The sequence below is a fragment of the Oncorhynchus masou genome, unplaced genomic scaffold (genome assembly GCF_036934945.1).
Source record: "Oncorhynchus masou masou isolate Uvic2021 unplaced genomic scaffold, UVic_Omas_1.1 unplaced_scaffold_11577, whole genome shotgun sequence".
NCBI lineage: Eukaryota > Metazoa > Chordata > Actinopteri > Salmoniformes > Salmonidae > Oncorhynchus > Oncorhynchus masou.
In genome coordinates, this window is record NW_027001333.1 from 1768 (window position 1) to 7601 (window position 5834).

At 46.4% G+C, this 5834-nt stretch overlaps 1 pseudogene; it reads right to left on the minus strand.

The window, feature by feature from the left end:
- Positions 1-712: 712 nt before the first annotated feature.
- On the minus strand, positions 713-2791 carry LOC135529395 (medium-chain acyl-CoA ligase ACSF2, mitochondrial-like; annotated as a pseudogene).
- Between the last annotated feature and the right edge of the window lie 3043 nt (positions 2792-5834).

Consider the following 5834-nt stretch of genomic DNA (forward strand, 5'->3'; position numbering starts at 1 on the left):
CATTCATGGAGGAGACTCCATGCAGGCACCTTTCTAGATTTGGGTTGTTTGCTTTGGCACCTTTCAACACCCAGCAGTATCACATGTATGCAAGCAAAACACTCACACTACTGATGACACACACCATTGTTAATCGTATTCAGTTGACTATATTCTGTCATTCCTTGTCTCTACGTGGTCTCCCTTTGTTCGGAACGCCGAGCCGGTTCGTGACACATCATAGACCATGGGATAAGCAAGCACTCCAAACGATAGTTCTAGAGTTCTGGAAGAGGTGGAAGAGTTAAGGCCAGTTTCCTGGACACAGATTAAGCCGAGGTCAAGCGGTGAATGTCAGGATAGCGTGGCTTTCTCCGCCTGAAGAACGTTACAGGTGGTGTTTTATCCATGTGTGAGATCAAAACGGAACGTTGAAAAACGCAGGCAGTTTTTAAGATCCCGGCTGGCCTCTTTAACCTGATTCAGCTAAACATGGCTGAGACTGTGTGGAATAGTGTGTTGGTGAAGGACTACAAGCAATGAACAGAAAACATTAGTGGTTCTAAAGAAGACACATAGTCGGCCATTTTACATAGATTATATTAAATCAACCTTTAAAAAGCAGACACATAGTCCTTAATGAAAACCGATTATATTAACTCAAATCATGATTGGCTTGATTTAGTTACCAATGTTAGATGTGGACAGTTCAGGGATATTGTATGTTCCCTTTTGATTATAAAGGCAAGTTAATGGATTATATTAATGGATGGATTACTCATTAATGGATTACATTGGAAATACAAGTAGGTACACCAACCTGACCTTTCCATTCATAACATGTGGAGGGCCAACTGCCACAGTAGATTCTCTGTGGTAAACAAGGAAATGCCTCATTTCATTTGAACAAAATGATTGTCAAATAGTTAAGTGATTAATCTGAAGATATTACCCACCAGAGGACAAAATAGTAAACAAATAAAAATGTTGGCAGCAGCCACAACTAAATGTCAGTGGTTGTAATTCAGATTCACTGTGCGGATGATCTTATTGATGGTTTAACGAGAGATCAACGGTGCTCAACGTGGGTTGCTATTAGCCCAGTCTGTCTCGGTCCCTCTGTCCATCACAGAGCCAGCTTCTTCTCCATCTCCTCCCTCAGTTTATTCTTCTGGATCTAGGAAAGGACAGAGTTGATCACCACAGTCGTCTGTTCTGGTATAATTACTCTGATTATCAATTACATGATACAGAACATTGGTCCGCTGCTGATCTGAATGAAGACAGAGAAAATACGCTGTCAGGAATCCTACCTTTCCAGAGGCAGTCAGTGGATAGCTGTCCACAAACACCACATAGTGGGGGATCTTGAAGTGAGAAATCTGGAACAGTAGAAGCAGATGCCTGTAGCTATAAACACAACATAACATAGTATATAACAGAAGTTCTAAACCTGACAGTGATCGAATCACAGATCATGTCACTTCCTGTCTCTGTCTCACCCGTCCCAGGTCATGTCACTTCCTGTCTCTGTCTCACCTGTCCCTTGCAGAAGTCTCTGATCTCCTCTCTGCTACAGTCCAGTCCCTCCTTCAGTCTGATACAGGCACACACCTGTTCCCCCAACCTCTCATCTCTCACGCCAATCACCTGGGGAGAAAGAGAGGTGGACAGGACAGGGAGAGAAAATAAACACCTGGGCCTCCTGTACGTTGGGATGGTTCTCACCTGGGCCTCCTGTACGTTGGGATGGGTGTGGTTCTCACCTGGGCCTCCTGTACGTTGGGATGGGTGTGAAGGAACTTCTCTATCTCAGCAAGGTGGAATGTTCTCTCCTCCACGTATGATCATGTCCTTTATACGTCCCACTATACGGCCAGTACCCAAACCTGTCAGACTGGCTATGTCACTGTGGAGACATTCACAGTTGATGCTCGCGCTCACTTTTCATCTGTTTGTTTCTCTGTGTGTCTTTATCTCTTGCTCGCTCCCTCCGTCTCTTTCTCTCCATCTCATTTCTTACCCGGTTCTGTATAGGGGTCTTGTGATAGCCTCACTGGTCTTGTCTGGGTCCTCCCAGTACTCCAACATAACAGAGTAAGCTCTGATCAGCAGCTCTCCTGGATCCCCAGGAAGAACCACCTCTCCAGAGGACACATCCACCACCTTCGCCTGGCCAGGAGAACACAGGTAGGGTTTCATGTGTGTTTTAAAGAAGGAGGAGTATAAACATTACACATACTGCATGTAGATGAATTAGGAGCCTGACATTAGACACATGACTCTCCTCTCACGTGTTTGATACCTCAGTGTGGTTCAGGATGCATCCACCGTCTCTGTCTTCAGTTCCTCGTTGTCTCGCAGGAAACCAAGGAATGTTACAGGGCTGTTCTCTGTGGTCCCATAGCCTATCTGATGTTACCAAAAGGGAGCGTTGTGTTACCCCATACAGATGATAAAGTATATTATACACACAGACAGAGAAAAGATGGGAAGGACTTACTATCATATCATTGACATTCATATCAGTTTGAGTTTCCTCATGACTTCAGGAGGACAAAGAGACCCACTCATAAACCCTGGAACACAACAACAGAAATCACAACCACCATCCTGGGCACAAATACTATACTACTGCTTTATACAGCATATTAATCAACCGCCACCCTTCACAAATACTATTACTGTATTATACTATACTACTGCTTTATACAGCATATTAATCAACCGCCACCCTTCACAAATACTATAACTGTATTACCAATACATTATATTACTATTCAAAGGGGCAATCTGCAGTTGATAAAACAAAATAAAACAAATTGACACCCCGCCACTGTTTTGGTAAAAATCTGAGGGATGGGGGCGGAGACATGTAACCACTCTCAAATTCATAGAGAGCTGTGGATGAAAGGCCTGACAATCCATAATATACAAATGATTGTTTAGGAGCAATCCATAATGTACAAATGATTGTTTTAGGAGGGCATCAGACAGAGACCATTTAGTCTCATTTTGCGAGCCCTTTGACTTGGCTGTGGATGTAGAAAAACTGCTGGTCACCTCACTCAAAACTTCTTATTGTTTTGGCCAGATAAAATCATGACTTGGTCAAGCAGTACGCCTAAAGTAAAGTGAATTGAGTCCTGCCATGAAAGTGTCCATTTCTCAGGGCCATCTGCTGTGATGAGCCAGCCCGCCCTCTCCTTCCAACTATCTATTTAGTGGAAAGAGAAATGCTCTCTTTCAAAATGCAGTTGCATGAAAAACATGTTGTTAGTTGAGGGAGAGGGCCCCCGATTTCTAGGGGGTATGATCACTTTCTCAACTCTCAATATTGAGCGACAGGCACTGTTTAAAAAAAACAACATTTCCATTATGTCTTTGAGATGCAGAGAGCGTGAGGTACACGTTGGCGCTGAGTCTAGTAGACTATCACTGGATTGTTTTTAGGGCATTCAATTTACTGCAATTAATCAATTACACGGCTAAACATCAGCAATATTCACAGTTAGCGATCTAGCTAATGTGTTTTCAGTTTTCATTTAGTGGTGAATTAGTCCCAAATGAATTAGCCTATTAGCTAGTGCACACAAACATGTAGGCCAATGGATCTCCTGAGCAAAACAAATCTGACATTTCCAGAGCCCTAGTTTGACAATAAAATAAAAAATATAGCAACAATAAGCTAATTGACGCTTCGCTAAGCCTCACCCCAGAATTTTGGGCAACCAATCGCAGCGTTCCAATGCTTGCTACTGTGATTTCTGAAATCCAGAGCCTTTGAGGATTTTCTAAATTATTATTTTGTTACATTGTTAGCTAACTCAGCTGGTTAGCTAGCTCTCAGTCTCATTGACCACCAAACATTGCTAATGCTAGCTAGTTAGCTAGCCACTTAATATAACTTGTTTTCTCTAAAATGTATGGAAGCCAGCTAAGTTTGCCATATTATGGATTCAACTCATATCTGCTGTCGACATCCGGATACGATTTGAGAACACTAGTTATGTCCAAAAGTGGTTAGTAGCTTTGACTGCATGCTGACAGTGACTTCAGAGCCATTCAGTGGCTAGCCACACTACAAACCCTAATTCGACCAGGTTCCGTGAAGCATTTATAATGACAGTCCATCACAACATATCAGAGAGCTTCCTAATTAGCAAGGGTCATCTGTGTTTAATTTAATTGTGTATTATTTTGAAACCATTGTCACAGGATTTTGCTATCGGTTGAATTGGGAATGGGGCTTCTCTGGAAAATGTTGTCTGAGGTTACAACAGTACTTAGCGAATAGTTTAAGTTGTAGATGAAAATGACCCTGATCCATGCATTACTGCTTGGACATGTTTTGATAAAATGTTATTCTTTAAACATACCATCTCTGTAAACCACAGTGAATGACTTTATAACAAGATTATAAAATGTTTCTATTGAGTGACAAGATATCGGTGCAACCAAATCATGAACTGGTGCCACCAATTGAAAACCGTAGCGGAGCCAGAGACCCGACTGTAAACCATAACGCAGACCCAGAGACCCCGACTGTAAACCACAGCGGAGCCAGAGACCCCGACTGTAAAGCCATAACGGGCCAGGACCGACTGTAAACCACAGCGGAGCCAGAGACCCCGACTGTAAACCACAGCAGAGCCAGAGACCACGACTGAAAACCACAGCGGAGCCAGAGACCCGACTGAAAACCACAGCGGAGCCAGAGACCCCGACTGTAAACCACAGCGGAGCCAGAGACCCCGACTGTAAACCACAGCGGAGCCCAGAGACCCCGACTGAAAACCACAGCGGAGCCAGAGACTGAAAACAGTAGCAGCACCAGAGACCCCGACTGTAAACCATAAGGAGCCAGAGACCCCGACTGTAAACCACAGCAGAGCCAGAGACCACGACTGAAAACCACAGCGGGAGCCAGAGACCCGACTGAACACCATAGCGGAGCCAGAGACCCCGACTGTAAACCACAGCGGAGCCAGAGACCCCGACTGAAAACCACAGCGGAGCCAGAGACTGAAAACAGTAGCAGCACCAGAGACCCCGACTGAAAACCATAGCGGCACCAGAGACCCCCGACTGGAAACCACAGCGGAGCCAGAGACCACGACTGAAAACCACAGCGGAGCCAGAGACCCCGACTGAAAACCACAGCGGAGCCCAGAGACCCCGACTGTAAACCTGGCGGAGCCCAGAGACCCCGACTGAAAACCACAGCGGAGCCAGAGACTGAAAACAGTAGCAGCACCAGAGACCCCGACTGAAAACCATAGCGGCACCAGAGACCCCGACTGGAAACCACAGCGGAGCCAGAGACCACGACTGAAAACCACAGCGGAGCCAGAGACCCCGACTGAAAACCATAGCGGAGCCAGAGACCCCGACTGAAAACCGCAGCGGAGCCAGAGACCCCGACTGGAAACCGCAGCGGAGCCAGAGACCCCGACTGTAAACCGCAGCGGAGCCAGAGACCCCGACTGTAAACCACAGCGGAGCCAGAGACCCCGACTGTAAACCACAGCGGAGCCAGAGACCCCGACTGTAAACCACAGCGGAGCCAGAGACCCCCGACTGTAAACCACAGCGGAGCCAGAGACCCCGACTGTAAACCACAGCGGAGCCAGAGACCACAACTGAAAAACAACGCGGAGCCAGAGACCCCGACTGTACAACATAGCGGAGCCAGAGACCCCGACTGTAACCCACAGCGGAGCCAGAGACCCCGACTGTAAACCACAGCGGAGCCAGAGACCCCGACTGAAAACCACAGCGGAGCCAGAGACTGAAACCACAGCGGAGCCAGAGACCCCGACTGGAAACCACAGCGGAGCCAGAGACCCCGACTG